The sequence below is a fragment of the Leiobunum rupestre genome, chromosome 2 (assembly GCF_980474605.1).
Source record: "Leiobunum rupestre chromosome 2, qqLeiRupe1.1.hap1, whole genome shotgun sequence".
NCBI classification, from domain to species: Eukaryota; Metazoa; Arthropoda; class Arachnida; order Opiliones; family Sclerosomatidae; genus Leiobunum; species Leiobunum rupestre.
Genome location: NC_143385.1, coordinates 55,109,304 through 55,127,236, shown reverse-complemented (window position 1 = coordinate 55,127,236; position 17,933 = coordinate 55,109,304). Strand labels below are relative to the sequence as shown.

The 17,933-nt window shown below is 38.4% G+C and overlaps 1 long non-coding RNA gene across 2 annotated transcripts; it reads right to left on the bottom strand.

The window, feature by feature from the left end:
* Window positions 1-15,334: 15,334 nt before the first annotated feature.
* LOC149958431 (uncharacterized) lies at window positions 15,335-17,423 on the bottom strand. Of its 2 annotated transcripts, XR_016478502.1 has the most exons (5): window positions 17,315-17,423; window positions 16,266-17,246; window positions 15,915-16,192; window positions 15,699-15,828; window positions 15,335-15,602 (listed from the first exon to the last, which is right to left on the bottom strand). It is a non-coding gene; the product is annotated as an uncharacterized LOC149958431 (long non-coding RNA). The 2 variants fall into 2 exon arrangements; XR_016478501.1 differs by having other exon boundaries at window positions 15,699-16,192.
* Between the last annotated feature and the right edge of the window lie 510 nt (window positions 17,424-17,933).

Here is a 17,933-nt window from a genome sequence, read left to right as displayed (position 1 = left end):
ATTTGAACCTTTTACAGTTGACATAGCCAGAATTTTGGTTCTGTAAAGTTGTCAAGATATTAGACTTTGATGCATCCGTTAGCAACTTCCTTTACATGATTATAAAAACACGCGATCATGCTTATTAATTATGGCGCGCGATAAAATTGAATATCTAGTATTGGCAATTTCAATCACACGCGTCATAAAATCAAGCATGAAATCGAAGATATAGTGCCAAAAATTAAATTCAGTCTGATTAACGCGGAAACCGGTTTGGCCTTTAAGCAATAAAAATTATCTCAGTTTTCAATTAAAAATTAGGATGCAGAAGATATACACTTCCACTAAAAATGGAAAATAATAATAATAGTTGGCCAGTGATGACCGCTGATCGTCTCAGCTTAGTCATTCTCCCGAGTCATAAATAAAAACATTCTTCCCACAACTAAATGAACCAGGCCGTTAGAAAGAGTTATGACATGGTTTATAGAATCTACACACGTTAGAACTCCTTGTACCTTAGCATAAGTGTATAGGGTTGTTACATAAGTGCGACACTTCCTATTCTTCAAATGCAAACGTTTTACTGAGAGCTATTCACAAGACAGACTGCATTACGGGCTTCGTATCCGTTTTGGGAACGCTTGCTAACGCGTCACACGTAGCCTTTGACAGTGGGAGGTTTTCTTCTTGTGATGACGTCACACCGTTACTAGCTCTCAGTAAAATATTCCCCAAAGTGATAAATGTATGGAACAATATTATAGACTTATGGTAAATGCAACCGATTAGGTCCCCTTATTTTCTACTGCCTGCCAACCCTGTTCCAGAATAAGCTACCTATGCGTCACCTGTATGTTATAAAGAGTACTAATATATTTCATATATAATTTGTTAAAAATTAATTTGAAATATAAATAAAACAAAGTTTTACCTGTTTTGTTTTAGTAAATTTATATATTTAAAAGATTTTAATTTCAAACATTTTTAAACGTGATTTGTTAGTGATTCCCAACAATGCGTTGTAACGTGGAATTTTTGAGACATTTCAAAAATGTATTCATTTTATTTTAATTAAATAATTAAAATTTCCGAAAATTCCACGATTTAGGTTAGGAGTAATTTAGTCCTCTCCAAGTGCGGATCGCTTGGAAGCAGTAACCTGGGTTTTAACTTAATCGGGTGATCCCGTTCGACTATGGTATGTTCGGTCATTTGCCACGCTTTCTTTGATTTCTTAATTTTCCCCTTTTTGACTTTAAAATTCTCGACTGGAGTTTGCCAAGCATTTTTGATATTCATATTTAAAAAGTTGCGAAGTGTGTGTTTGTGTGCTGAGGGACGCTGATATGTTTGGATTGAACTCGTTTGAAATCGCCTCGTTGATCCAATGTTTTTAACTCGAAACCTCAATATGTTCTTTGGTTTATTGTTGAAGGATATGTAACAGACTACGTTTACAGTGACACTATCGGAAATTTAGATCACACGCGGCATGACTACAAGCGTGAAATCAAAGATTGATTGCAAAATATCCAATTCATTCCAATTCGCGTAGAAACCGATTTTGCCTTCAAGCAACGAAAATTCACTCAGTTTCCAATACAACGGAAATTATAAAATGAAAGCTTGAGAAATACACTTCCGCTAAAAATAGAAAATAAAACGAGGCTAAAGACGAAAATTTATACAATCAAAGTCAAGAACAAATTCGGCAAGTCACTACATAATTTTGAAATCCAATGTTATTATGAATGCATTCGTACTTGAAGATTCAAATATTATTTTGACATTGAAGATTTATCAGTTAAATAAAATTATCAGCACCGACTAGTCGGACACAATAGGTAACAAAATCTGGAAGACATATATTAATCAATGTTTTTTGGAATATTATAAATATGCTAGCAGTTATACGTTTTTAACAATAACTAAATCAGTCTTACTCTTTTGATATAAGTTTGACAATGTGAGACAATCAATTTTATTAAAAGTTGACAGGTCAAAGGGAGCATTAATTGAAATTGTTGAATACGTGTAAGAAATAGCATCAGCACAATGACTTGAAAATGGTATAAATGTAGGTGCCACGACCACCAGGAGTATCAGATTCATCCTTGCTTGGACCTTCGACATTGCTAAGTAAACGATCCACTTTCAAACAATATTTTACCGTTTAATTTCTTTCAAAATGAGCAATTAACTGCTCAAAATGAGATGATCGCGCCCATCACTGTTGCGCTCAACTCCTGGACCCATCTACTAATTGGTCAAACCGCTCATATTAGACAGTTTAATCACCCCTCAAAGATTAACAACGGTTTTATCCCTCTTCCATATTTAGAAATTGTTTGTAAATTTCTGTGGGTGCTAAATATCGAGAAACCCTCTACTTTGAAAACTCGAAAAATGGGTCATTCGAAATGAAAGTCAGCCAAATTGGTTAAGCTTGAAAGACATATCATGCCTAACTTTCTCGCTTAAGCTTATGATTTTTTATCACGGATTTTAGGCTGTTGTATTGGCGTTTCTTGTTAACTGAGCAAGATGATCGAGAATTAAAATTTTTGTTTGGTTAAATGACAGAAGAGCGGTGGAGGGTGTCTTTCTGTCTGAAAGTGAGCGAACCTTACAGATGAGCGCCTCACGTAGTTCTACGATATATGTTCTATCTGAAATAGGTAATACGCTTTGTCGGTTTCAAACGAAAATGACACGCAGCGCCTCTCGTGGTGAGATCACGGGTAACTTGGTTAAAAGGTTTTTACCCACCCCCCTTGAAATTAATGTAAAGTTGCTGATAATTAAACGTTAATTAACTTACCAAATGGTATACGAAATATTCCACTGACAATTTTTTCCGTGTATATGAACTTAAATGTTATATAAAATTGTTTTGAAAAACCTTTATTGCTTTATAACGTTCAAAAATAATATTTTTAACGCGCCATATAGATAATCGAACATCTGCTCGTCTAGGTAAAGTTTGCATTGTCAACGCGCTTATTAGAAAGCAAATTGAGATTTTAGAAAGTACGTTGTAATTCGGAACGATATTAATACTTTTCAGTGAATTATAAATATGACTTGAAATAAGTTTCAAGGTTTATTTAAAAGCTAGTCTCATAACTTTTCATCCATTGGTTCGTTCACAATGTATCTTTAAAGTAGATGAAAATTTGAAGGCGGTGACTCTTGTCCAGCCTTAAGCCTCGGTTTAATCTATCGCGTATTTTGAAACTCAAAAACCCGAGTACTATCTTTAAATGATGGCGAACGCTAATTGTAAGACGAAACCAATAACGAAATACGTGGAATTTTTGGCGTTAAATGGACTTAGAACGTATTTCGTTATTTGTTTCTTATTACAATTAGCGTTCGGGTTTTTCCGTTTGAAAATACGCGTGAGATTAAACCGAGGCTTAGTACTGGGCAAGACTCACTGCCTTTCATTTGCTTTCTAATACGCGGGTTGACAACGCAAACTTTATTTAAAAGAGTAGATGTTCGATTATCTACATGGCGCGGAAAAAAAAATTATTTTGAATGTTATAAAGGGATAAATTCATATAAACGGGAAAAATTGTCTGTGGAATATTTCTTATATCATTCGGTAGGTTAATTAACGTTTAATTATCGCCAACTTTAAATTAATTTCAATGGGGGCGGGTAAAAACCTTTAACCAAGTTACGCGTGAGCTCGCCCCTAGAGGCGCTGTGCGTCAACCGCTCGTACTCTATAGACGCTAAAAAACTTTATTCGCTTGAAAATAAAAATCGACAAAATTTTTCGATGATATCGCGCATTTTTTCATTGCACGTGTTATTATTTAATCTGATCATAAAATAGGATCACGTGAGCCTAGCAATTTTTATCTGCATTTGTCTTAGCGAAAAAGATTATCCCTTCCATACCAGCACGCGCCAACTTATACAATGAACCGTTGAAGTTTTTCAATAGATCTTAAAAGAAATTGATTTGAAAAAATTCAACGGTTATATTGTGTAAATTGGCGCGTGCTTGCTCGGAAGGGATAATCTTATTGGCTAAGACAAATGCGGATAAATATTGCTAAGCCCACGTGATTCTATTTTATTATCAGAATAAATAATTACACGTGCGACGAAAAAATGGGCGATATCATCGAGATTCACGCGTTTTTAATTTAAAAACCCTTCCTTTTGACGGTTTTTATTTTGGAGCGAATAATTTCTTTTAGCGTCTATTCAATTTCTTTGAAGATCTATCTGATAACATAAGTAAAAATTTTCAGAAATAGCATGGAGGAAAGACAAGGAGGGCTGACTCCCCCGATTTCTTGAAAACTGGTTGGTAGCACTGCAAATTATACTTTACCCGCAAAATGTATAGATGGCGCTATGTTTTTTATCTGCTGTTTAAAAATTGCCGGTAAATTCAATAAATAATATTTTAGTAAATACAAATAACTAGAAAGAGTTGACAGAGGCAAGATTAGGAAAGGAAATTGATTACAAAAAGTAAACTTTTATTTAATTTTAAACTATGACTATTTTTGTGTAAGTTTTGAGAGTTTACGCATAGCAGAGTCCCTTTTAGACTTTGGAAATGATTTATTTTCCTTTACCTGTTTTGCTCTCTTCTTTTTCTCATTCTCCTTCCTTTTCCTCTCTTTTTCTTCAAACGACCATTTGTTTTTGAGGCGAACGTCATGGCGAATTCTCATCCGAATGTAGAGCTTGATAATTTTTTCTTTGGTTATTTCACATATTTCAGGAAATGAGATTTGACTAAGACCACTCAAAAGTGTTTCAGCTAGTCCTTTCTCCCAGATGATTTTAGGAAAAATCTTCTTATAACTAATTTCCATTTTCTCAACTGTCTCAAAGAAATTTTTTGTCACCAAAGTTAATTTCCCAACATCGCTACCCTCTTCTTCACGGTGAGCTTTCAGTAAAGTAAGTGTTTCCCTTGATGACGTTATGGTTTTTGTGTCTTTAATGATTGAATTCTTGCAAACGTTACAGTCATGAAAGGGAAAATTTTTTTTAGCCATGGAACCGGAAATGTACGTTACAACATTGGCGTGTTTACCTTCCTCTTGTTCTGAAATATTTATATCGCTAACTGATATTTCATCTGGACCAAAACATGATACTTTTTCTTCTGTATATGTATTTGACTGACTTGTAGATTTTGTACTCAATAAGTCACACAAAAAATCACCTACATCTGAACTGCCACTGCAATTGGCCGAAAGCGGAACTTGAAAGAGAGATGATGCCATAACCTTTCGAAGGTGCAAACGGAATAGCTGTGGAGTTGGATTTTCGCAACAACCACCCAATCTTCTAATTTTTCCAAAAGTATTTTCCAAGACGTCTTGGCTAATTCTTGAAGTAAGAATCTAGTTTTTCTTCCTCTTGAAGGTTTTCTGACAGCTTAATCATGCATGATAGAGTGGTTTTCCAACCCCGTATTACAGGTGGCTGTTTGTCGCAATCAAATTTTAGATCCTGAAACCATTGAAGTTTGTCTCTAAGATAGGCAAGGTGTTTTGTGGTTTTCCTGATCGCAGAACGGTATTCTTTAACATCGTACTTACGACTGGAGTTTAGGCAGTCAAACATTTTATCAAACTCTGCAATTACATTTGATGTACTTTGGGCTTCGAGAGGGAGTTTTTTGTTTGCGGCAAAGAATGTTATTCCCATAGCAACAGAGTGGCTTAAAACTTGGGTGGCTAACTTGACCTTCATTTTACTGAAAGTTGTAATGTTAATATGCTTAAGTGTCAGTTTCAGGGCAATTCTTATGGGTTCTCTAGAATCTAGGTAAAAAAATCTCTCTAGATGAGACCAAGAAGCTCTGGCATTATTAATCAAAACGTCGTAATTTTTAAAGTTGTTTCTGAAGCTCTTTATCAAATGCGATGGATCGTGCATGCAAAAAACTTTATGGTTCTCTAAATATATAAATGGTGTGTTTTTATTAATATTTAGGCGTTTGTACAAGCTTCGGTTTTTGAATCCTTGATCACATACCATCAACTTGACTTTTATCCCGATAGTGAGGAAGTGCTTAAGTACATCAAACATTATGTCATTGATAATGTCTTTGTTCATTGGTCCTTTAGTTAAAAATTTGCTACTGGTTGCTTCCAGTTTGAATAAATTCCAGAAATTAAGAAAACTGTAGCATGGTTTGCTAAGTCCTGTTTCCGGTTACCACTGCCTAAATCACAAAATCCTTCAATGAAGTCTTCAACTTCATTGTAGTTTAATCCTTCTTTAAGTAACATTTCATCGAAAGTTAATATTGCGAGTTTGTTTTTCTCTGACATACATTTGGTTTTTTTTTCCAAAATTTCCCAAAATTCTGTAACAATTCCTGGTTTACATGGAATGTTTTTAAGCCATAACTTCAACGATGCCTGGCTTGGCAATAAGAAAATATTTTTTAAAAGGAAGTAGGCTTTTGGACCATGGTAATATAAAGTGAGGAAAAGCTGTTTTTCTTTCGTTGTCCATCGTCGTCCCTTAGATTTGGTTAATGCCGCTTTTACTTGCATTTCAAAAAAATCAGCTCACGGCTTTGGAAGAATTTTCCTCATTTGAGACAATAATTGTGGTCTAGAAACTTTCTGTTTAGAAATTTTTTTAAGAGCCTCCAATTTCTAAGATACTGCTTATGTAGTAATGTTTTTAGCCTTTTTTTCCTAGGTGTCTCTTGGTTAATATTTTGTGATCTAGTTTGGGTATGCTTGCTTCTAAAATGTGTCCTGATTTGATTTTTTAAAGACTAACTTCAGAACCTATAGAACATAAATGATTTCCTAAGCTTTAGATGACCAGATTAATAAGTGGAAATTACCCGTGCGCATTACTTATATCACCTTTAGTGTGACTAGATGCTGATGGTGAATGAAAACATGAAATTTCTTGGCTACGAACAACAGGGGTTAGACTAACTACAGAACCTATAGAACATAAATGATTTCCTAAGCTTTAGATGACCAGATTAATAAGTGGAAATTACCCGTGCGCATTACATATATCACCTTTGGGCTGACTAGATACAGATGATGAAAGAAAAACTGACATTTCTTGGCTACGAACATCAGGGGTTAGACTAACTACTGAACCTATAGAGAATAAACAATTCTCCCAGTTTATAAATAATGTTATAACCATAGTAATATTTATTGCACCGCCATTTTGACTAGATATTGACTGATTATCTGAAACTGTGTAAACTCAAACTGAGGTGACATTTTCATTATATTTATCTGGAACCGCATTCCAACCTAATCTTGATCAATAAAAGTTTTAACTTTAGTACTTAACTAGCCTACTTTATTATTATTATTACCTATTTATATTACGGAACTGACTATGGGTAAAATGGTCACTACAAATTTTCCACTGTTTTTTATACACATATTCCTCTTTTCCCAATAGATCCTGTCTCCCAACGTTTTTTAGCCATTGCTCACATCTATAAAATTATGTAAACAAAGATATGTGCTTGACTAAGGCTAAGCCAAAATTAACTTTTTTGTGTGAAAAAAACCTTTTAAAATCCCCTGGAAAGCCAAAAAAGGAAACTCCGGGCTTTTTTCTACCTTGAGCATTGCTGCAATTTGCGTAGCAACAACTTTTGCCGCTGTAATATTCCCAATTTTTCCAATTATTGGCACTAACAGCAGTGACAAACGCCATCACGATAATAAATAATGAAGGGATTTTATCCGCAAAATATATAGATGGCGATAGCGTCGCATTTCAAAAAATAGTTTTCATAGCTCAAAGGCAGAGTAAGCCCTCCTTGTCTTTCCTCCATGGAAATAGTTATCCTTGATCATTCAGCGATTTGAAGACGAGCGAAATCTATAATGTTTCTATAGAGAGAGTTAATAAATGATTTGAAAATTGAGGGAGTATATTTTTTTGAGAGATACTGAAGACGTTCCTTCGTATATAAGCTTACAAAAAATATACGCCTCCATGAACGATTGTAAATGTAAATTGACTGCCAAACAAAAACAGCCAGAAACTTTTGATCAGGACTGTACAGGAATAAAAATGATTTAACGAACCTTTTCGGGCAAAAAATACTAATACACTCTGTATAAATCGTCTGCTTTTTATAAATAGTGGAAATTGCGGAACGAAGAACATTGTTTACTTAGTTGGTACTCTGAATGTTCCTTGTTGTCTTTTTACTTCGATTAGTGTTAAATGTTTCCTAAGTGTTGTTTTGTTTCTTTCTCTAAAAAATTGATTTCTTAATTGGTGTTTCTGGTGGCTACTTTACTCTTCACGATGTAACTTCTTGTAGAACAATGTTGTTGTTCAGATGGTTACTTTTCACTATTTAACATTATGTCTTGTTTATTTGCTGTATTGCCGTATTGCTGTTTAAATTATTAGTTTTGATTCATCCCTCGCGGTTCAAAACTCTTTTTCCTTAACGTAAATTTACAGGTTAAGGGGAGACGTGTTGTTACGACCTAAACAGAGCGAGAGAGTCCTTCCCTACTGACCCCTAGCGGTCGTTTATCAAATTACAAATTACAGTGTCCTCTGGCGGTAAGCGGTAAATTATGTAACATTATTTTTGACACACTAACCGAGCTCTTAGAGAACCAAGTAGCGAATGCTTTGGACGACATTCCTATAGCCAACTGCCACGTGACCATAGATAAAATAGCTTCGTATATATACATGCATAGGAAACTTCAATGGGGCAAACTAACTCTCACGAGATTGCCCTGACATCTAGTGACTGCGCCAGTTGGCTGTGTTCTCAAGAGCGTAGAACGTTTTGAGGAATTTGAGGTCGGAGTTTTGGGGATAAAAGTATTTTGCAAGGTAAATGTCTTCAAATATACCAGAAATAGCGTTTGAAACAAACGAAATCTTTACTGAATGCTATTCTTTAGTGCTATTTTTAAATAGTTCTTTTTATAAACTAACGTGGCCTTCTTGTTGAAATGTTGCTCTTACGTCACAGTCTCTTACTTTGACAAGCCTACGAGCGCGCGCTACAGTCGCGAGGAATATAGCTTTTTCTAGAGCGCGTGCAAATCGCTCGTGCGAGGAATACACTAATAAAGCTGGGTCTTGTGACGTAAGAGCAACATTTTAACAAGTTGGGCAAGACCACTTTTTATTTTATAAAATCAACTATTTGGTCTCAGTTCAAGAAAAAGTACTTTTAATTCATATAGCTCGCTTAAGCCTTTGCAATTGGGATTGCGTTACACCAAGGTTCTAGTACGGACTTGGAGTAGTGCGAACTTCACCAAATAATATTATTCGGGTGCCGCCACCAGATATCTTCCAAAATTCTGGCGTCACTTCTACAACATGAAGTTTCCTATCTATATACAAAGTTATTTTATCTATGCACGTGGCGGTGCGCCGCCGCGACAACCTCAAGCGGTAGTAGGTGATTTAAACGTGGGATTTCTCCAGCGATAGATTGGAAGGAACGGTCCCGTTCAATGTCCTCCAAGATGACCAGACTTATCACCACTCGACTTTTTCCTGTGGGGTTTCATCAACAGTCAACCAGATGCCAATAGACGCTTCAATAAACCATCCTGCCATTCAATCGCCAAGAAGTAATATTTCCGAGAGCCAGGGCCTACAATTCACTGTTTATATAGTGCTTGTAAAAATAATGGAAATTTTTCACCTTTACGGCAGCAACAAGCGTTTCCCATGGCGTTCCCTTATAACCAAGTCGCTTTTTTGACATACCAAGGTCTGGCTAAAACACGACGTTCAGTTTACAGGTGAAAAGTGTCCATTATTTCCACAAGCACTATATAAACAATACCTTGCGGGTCCTGGCTCTCGGAAATATTACTTCTTGGCGATTTCCTGGGAGGATGATTTATTTAAGCGCCTATTACAATCCTCGAAGAAAAGCGCCAAAGAATTATTGATCTTCCAACTTGTCGCTTCCATCATTTTTGAATTTGGGGTACGTTCAGCAGAGCTCATCGGACTCACCGGTTAGTAATCGCTGACATCGGTTTCCTACTGTACGCTTTTTCGCGTTTCCGGTTTTGACGTCACGAGAGTCATCGGTTGCTCACCGAAGTCATCGGCTTCAAGAGTCGGTTTTTCCGATGACTGACGTTATTACTGACGTAAAACTGCTATAAAAGCTACGCCATTTTAAAAAACACCGATGACCGAATTTACGACGTCATTATGACGAAAAAGCTCATCGGTGGAAAATATCAAATCCATCGGGTTTTTTTCCGTTGACTGCTGCTGAACGTAGCCTTGATAGTTATAGTTTTTAATGCGCAGGGTTAGCACCATTTTACGAATAGCCAAATGATAAAGTCATCAGAGAGCCATTGTAGAGTATAATATATTTAGATAACTTCTAGCCTATTTAGTGGACTTTAACCTCATTTATATAGCCCATGCAAAAATAAAGTTTAAAATTACTGTAATTTATGTTATTGACCAATTTACAAACGATCCAATCAACTCGAGGGGCACCTATACACTCTTTTACGAAGTCGGCCATTTCATTACAGGCCTAATTTAAAATAGTACAGGCAACAGGGGCGTACCGAAGAGAGTACGTTTGGGGGGGGAGGTAAGTGAAATTTGCCAAGTAAAAACCAAAGTTTGTCAAGTCGTCTAAGTTTGGATTGTTACGGTAATTTCAATTTAAATGTTTCATTAAAATTATAATCGGTGGCGCCATCCACTGTTAGCGGCGGGAACTATATTCTATACAATTGAATTAATGGTACTAATGTACTTTGGAAGTTATAGATGGCGCCACCCGTATAATGATAGAGTTGACGTCTGAGTGCGCCGACTGGAAATTTCAGAATTTGTTTCGCGAAACCACGACTACCGAACGCTGTTATGTCATTCTAGCGGGACTATTCCCAATTCAATGGCGAAAACGGCTCGGCGTCTAGTTATATTGAGTGAAGCATTTGCGTACTCTCTTTATATATAAAGTGAGATACACGAAGAAGAAAACAGATTTGAACGATGTTACAGCAATTTAAAAATCCCATTAAACCCGCTTACTATTTTCTCGTCGTGTATCCCGCTGTAGTAACAAATAGATGCATTTCATCCTGACGAATACTAGTTGTTGTCAGTGATGGGCGCGCTCGTATCTTTGGATACTTTTAGGATACGAGATGATACTTTATCCGAAAAATAAAAATAAAATTATACAATTTTGATATGATCTTCTACATTGCAAAATGATCGCGATAGAATTTTGAAGATAATAAATCGGAAGCGATCTATATTTGAAAAGATTCTTCTCTTACCTAGCCTAGCGAAAAAAAGAGCGGGAATAGAGCTAGTGCTTCCATTTTTTGTATTAGAAATTACACGATAGATTTTTTTCTGGTTTCTCTTCAATTTTGTTTGTATTTGAGAGGAAATATTTTAGCGCCATGTAGATATGCCAATATACACTATTTGAGCGGCGAACCTATCTCACGTGATACTGAAATATAGCCAAACCCGAAACACTGATAAGTGATTGAAGGGAGAGGAGCGGTCAAAGGTCGCCGTTGCCTAACGGTGGGGGGGGGGGGGGAGGGGGTGGCAAACAGGCGGAGGGAGGGGGGACGGAAAGCAGAGACTTTGATTCTGCGCCGCGCAGCCTGAAAGGCGATTTCAAAACTAAAACCAAAACTCCCAAAAGTTATTTTTCCCACCGTCCCACCTTGGAGTAGAGAAGTCCACTTCTTTGCTCCAAGGTCCCACGCAGACGCAGTTAGAGAGTCATGTGTTGCAAACTGGCGGTGTGGGCTGTGGCGATGCAATAGCTTTATTTATTTTCCATTATTTAGTTTTTGAAAATACTAAAATTAAAATCGATCCTAATCCATAAAATCAAAATCAAATGTTGAAGGATTTACTTCTGAATCAATAATCAAAAGATAAAAATTGAAATATTCATTTTAATACTTAGAACTTTTGATATGAAAAAATTTGATTCTACTTTCTCGTGAAACGTATTTGAAATATTTTTAAATATACTTTTCATAATAATGAAAACTAAAGAAGTATTTGAAATGATACTTATCCAAATCTTTAAAGATTTCTATTGATATTTTTCAGGCAAGGGCAAAACAGAATTGAAATGAATTGAAACTCTCATATCTTTAAAGAAATTTGAAAGATCGGGAAAAAATCAAAGGGCCAAAACTAAATAAAATGAAAGATTGTGAATGATTTTGTCGCCATCTTTGCTCAAAAATATCAAAAATTAAATGATATTCTATAGAAATTTCAGAGGGAAAAAATTGATAGTATAGTATAGCTGCTGCCATCTATGTAAAAAGATACGAAAAAGATAGATATAATTTTTTCGTATCTTTTTACATAGATGGCAGCAGCTATACTATACGAAAAAGATAGATATAATTTTTTCCCAACGTGTCCTTTCAGTATTGGAGACGGATGTGCCGTGGTTTTGTTTGTCTTTGTTTTCTTAGTTTTTGTTTTACCGTTATTTTCTAGCTTCCCCCAGTTTTTATTTTTTTCTTTTCTCCCTTCTCGTCCCTATTTAGTTATCTTCCATTTTCCCCCTACCTTGGGGTTTTTTTTTTTGTCTCTCCCTTTCTCCTTCTCTCGCGAAGCCTTGGCTTGTTCCAGTTTTACCGTGGCTGAGGCCATGCCCCAGTCCCACGTGGATGCCGATGCCCCTATGACTTCGGCGGACGAGGGTGACGAGACGGGTTATCCGGCTCTAGGAGAATTCAAAGAAGTGAGAGGAAGAAAAAAGGCACGTGTGGGAGATCATCCTCGTCGCGGGGCCCATATTAAAGTGCAAACTACACGGGTAGGGCCATTTAGGCTTAAACCAAAGGAGGGCTCGAAGACTTTCTCTGACCTTACTACGAAAGAATTCCACAGGTTAGTGGAAACGACGTTTGGCCGTGGCTTGGAGGCCAAGGTGTTGCGAAGCGGGGACCTCTTGATCACGCTTGCTTCGGAGGAACAGCGGAAAACTATCCGCTCATTTTCGTCATTGGGAGATATCCAATACGATATCATATCTGGAGACTCCCCACGGCTATCTGTGTACAAAAAAATAATTGGCGTCCCTAATGATATCAGTAAAGAGGATATCTTGGGGGAGCTCCAAAATGCTGCTGTGGGTGTCACTAGCGTTCGTCGTTTGGGTGGTAGGAGCTCAGCGTACCTCCTGGGATTTTCTGGGTCGGTACCAGACAGAGTCATGTTCTTCAGCAGCTCCTATAGGCTCTTCGACTATGACTCTGGTCCGAGCCAATGTTTTCGATGTAGGAGATATGGCCATTTCGCTAAACATTGTAAGGCGACACTTCAGCATGAGATTTGTGCTCGCTGTGGTCAAGACCACATCTTTGACAAAAACAAAGAGTGTGAAAATCCCCAGTGGTGCATTAACTGCAAAAAAAATCACAATTGCAAGGATCGTCGCTGTCCAAAGTTCCAGCTGGAGAAATCAGTCATCACCATTCAAAGGTCCGAAAATGTGCCTTTTCAAGAGGCCAGAGAACTGGCAAAAAATAGGAGCTATGCAACTGCCACCCGTCCGCCACAGAGATCGGAGAGGTCACAGACGCCTTCGTCATCTACACAGCCGTCTCAAGAATCAATGTTATCAGTCAAATCCCAGCATCACCAGCAATCGTTCCCTACCCCTTCGGCCTTTTTGGGATTGGATGACTTCAAAAATCTCATTCGTGAACTCATCCAGGGCGTGGCCCAACTTTGTACAGGAGGTGCAGCAATTTCCCCCAAATTGGAGGTCGCTCTTAATACGCTACTGGACTCTGCCATCGCTAGGTTTGCCCCTTCCGAAGGCCTTGCCGTCCAGCCCACGAGAGGCCCTGTTCCTCCGCACAAAGGTGTGTCTCCTAAGAAGTCTACAGCTATACCGCAAGATGAAAGAACATAACTTCACTCTTATTCAGTGGAACATTCGAAGTGTGAAAAGGCGCATGGGAGAACTCACAGATGTTATCAGGACGTATAATCCCTCGGTCGTCGCCCTTCAGGAGACGTGGTTGAAACCTACGGATAGACTTAACCTCGATTTTGGTTTCTACACCGTTTTTCGTTGTGATCGCTCAGATCCAACTACTGCTGATGGTGGGGGATTAGCTTTCCTAATAGATAACAGGTTGAATGCAGTCAGGCTGAAACTCCGGAGCAATAAAGGTCCAGAAATCTGCATGGCTTCCATAACTGTCAATGGTAGGGCGGTGACATTAGTCAACATTTATGACCCGCAAAAAACTGCTGATAGGGCTTTCCTGGATGATCTGACGGAGAAAGTGGAAAAGCCTTTTATCATTACGGGTGACTTCAACGCCCATCATACTCTGTGGGGTTGTCTTACCAATAATCGCCAAGGGGACCTCCTCGTTAGCTGGCTCGAGGATACGGACCATATGGTCCTATTAAACACAATAAAACTCAAACGAATGAATGCTCTACGAAGGCGTGCACGAACCACCAGGACAGTCGAAGATTACGTGCGGTACCGGAAAGCTGCGGCAGAATTCCGACGGTATGCAAAAGAGCTCAAAGGAAAAGGCTGGCAGGCTTATTGCAATGGCTTAAATACCCATACCTCCCTTACCCAAGTCTGGAATAGGGTCAAATGGTTCAGTCGAGGTGTCCCTTTTTCACACAACATCACAATAATCCACAATGACAGAGTCCTTTCTCAGCCTAATGACGTTGCCCGAATCCTGGCCGAAACATTCCAACAGCGGGTCCATCTCCCGCCAACAACTTCTCTTCCATCCGGCAAGACGGCGACTAACAACGTTGCTTCATGGGGTATTTACAACCTTGTTTTTACCAAACAGGAATTCGATCGGGTTTTATCCAGTCTGAAGAACTCAGCCCCTGGTGTCGATGACATCTCCAACCTGATGTTGAAGAATACTCCTACAACACTGCAAGCCAAATTATTAGACCTCTTTAATTACCTTTGGGTTCACGGTGTTTACCCCAAGGAATGGAAACATGCCCTCTTACATCCTATCTGTAAGCCTGGCAAAGATCCACACGACGTTCAGTCATACCGTGAGATTTCCCTGCTGCCTAATCTAGGGAAATTGTATGATAGGTTGGGCCTCTTTCGTCTAAACTGGTTTTTGGAAGATAGCGGGGCCATCCCAGACACCCAATCAGGTTTTCGGAAAGGTCGCAGGCCGACAGACAATATTCTGAGACTCACACAAGAGGCTCAGATAGCTATGGCTCGTGGCCACATATGCATAGTGGTTTTCCTTGACCTTAAAGACGCTTTTGGAAGTGTACATCATCATGCATTATTAAAAAAATTGAAAACACTGGGGGTCCCTGGCAACCTTTATGACTGGTTGACAAACTTTTTGACCGAGCGCACTGCGGCTGTCAAGGTTGGTGGTACAGTGTCAGACACATTCCCTATAACTCGTGGCCTCCCTCAGGGGAGTGTTCTCAGCCCTACTCTCTTTAATATAATGCTGGCAGACGCTTCAAAGGGATGTCCAGTGGGCGTACAACACGGTGAACACGCTGATGATCTGGCTATCTGGGCCTCCGGGCCCCATGCCGAGACCCTACAAGAACACATCCAAGTGGCTCTGAACAATATGGAAGTTTATAGTACAGACTGGGGCCTAACATTTCAACCCACCAAATGCAAATATATGGTGATACACAACAAGCGGAATACTGACTTTTATGATGATATTTTCTTCAGTGTGGGTCAGACACATTTGGATAGGGTAGAGACATACGTCTACCTTGGTGTCACTATTGACTCAAAATTAACTTGGCGAAATCACATTGATAGCCTGCACAAGTCCTCTATGAAGAGATTAAATTTACTGAGAGCTGTTTCATCTACATACTGGGGTGCCTCTAGACGAGCTCTGAGGGTTTTATACACTCACCTCATTCGTTCACGCTTGGATTACTCTTGTTTGGTATATAGTACGGCGGCGAAAACTCACTTAGATAAACTAGACAGAGTGCAAAATGCAGCGCTTAGGGCGATTCTTGGAGTTCCCAAATCTACTCGCATTGCTTTGATGGAGGCAGAAGCAGCCATCATGCCACTTTCTCACAGACGAGAATTGTTGGGAGTTCAATATCTAGCAATAGCGGCGGCATCAGATACTCCAGAATATTACAGGAGGCACGTTCAATCGAGTATTGCCGAATTGCGACCCTACGAAAATAAATGGCAATCACATAAAACTCCTCCCATGCTTAAGTATTGGAAGAAGCTGGAGTCACTTAACCTTGCTTGGTACCACGATCAGGAACAAAGGAACGAGACCATTCCTCCCCCGCCCCCTTGGGGGGCTGTTAATGCGGTGGTGAATTGTGACTGGCTACGGCTTTCTAAGGGTAATACATCTGATGTAGAACTATATCAGCTATTTTTCTCAGAACTGGACCGCATGCACCATAATCAGACCATTATTTATACTGATGGATCTGTAAGGGATGATATTGGCTGTGCAGGTGCCAGTTTTTGCATTCCGGACATGAGGGTAGACAACCAAACTTTGGTGGACCCGGGCCTTTCCATTAGTACCGTGGAACTGTTTGCGATCAACCAAGCATTGCGGTATGCTCAGAGGAATTCCATTGGAGATATAATCATATGTTCCGATTCTAAATCAGCTCTCATCATGCTCTCTGGTTTTAATTCAGATCCCCAAGTTTTAACTTTTCGGGCCTTGAGTGCTACATACAAGGGCAAAATCTCATTGTTATGGTGTCCTTCACATATAGGAGTGCCGGGTAATGTTGCTGCGGACCGCTGTGCCGACATTTCTAACATCTCTTGTCCCCCTCTAATTTCAGTGTTTCTCCCAAATTCTAAATCTTGTCTGAAATTGCGTTGTACTAAATTGTTTAATGACATATGGACTTCTGAATGGAAAAAATTTGTGCAAAGTCGTGCTCAGGGTTTTTATAAATCTGATCCCACCAGTGACGTCATTTCTGCTTTGAGACTTCCACGTTGGAAGGACTCCCTCATTGCCAGGTTCATATGCGATCGTTTACCTACAAATGAAAGACTATATAATATAAATTTGCGATCTTCCAACATATGCTCAAGCTGTTCTTATGATAAGGTGCAGTCTGTGGATCATCTTCTTTTCACTTGTGAGAGTGGTCAAAAAATTCGACCTAGGCTCCTGGGTTCTCTAGTCACCGGCAAATATGATACAAATAGAAATGGTGTAAAAAAATCAGTTCAGCATGGAGACCTGGCGATTATTAACGATCTTTGTGACATTTTTAAAGTGGCGAAAATTAATTAATGTTATGTTCCTACCTTTGTTTTGCCTAGTTTTTTAATTGGCTGTCATTAGATTTCGTCTGTTGTCAGTTTTTTCTATTTTCGTTTTTGTTTTTTAATTTTTCCTCTTCTTTGTTCTGGTGCTAAGTCCTTTTATGTAATTTTGGAGTGTGTGGTGCGAAGACCCCGCTGTCATAGGCACCAAATAAATATCTTTCTTATTTTGAAAAAAAAGATATAATTTTTTTTGTGCATCACTGGTTGTTGTTTAACTGAACTGCTTTGAATAACTGGAATTATTCAAACCCAAATAGAACATAAACAATTCAAACACGTATTACTGAAATATTAACGTAAGAGCAACCGACACTGTATCACACCATATGATCACACGTTAGCTTTACCCAACGCAACTTTAGGAATATTGGCTTGTGAAATTTTCAGTTTCCTGAAGAATATCACTATAATATTCACGACTTACCTAATTTACCCTAAGTAAAAAAACTGTAACATTAAACTATTTTTATACATTTTATACAGATTGCCAAATTTAACGTAGAAAATGAACACTGAAATAATAACGAACAACCGATTTACTCTATCACGCGTCTATCTGCCTTTCAATTTTATAAGGTGCTGTAGGAAAAATGACTAT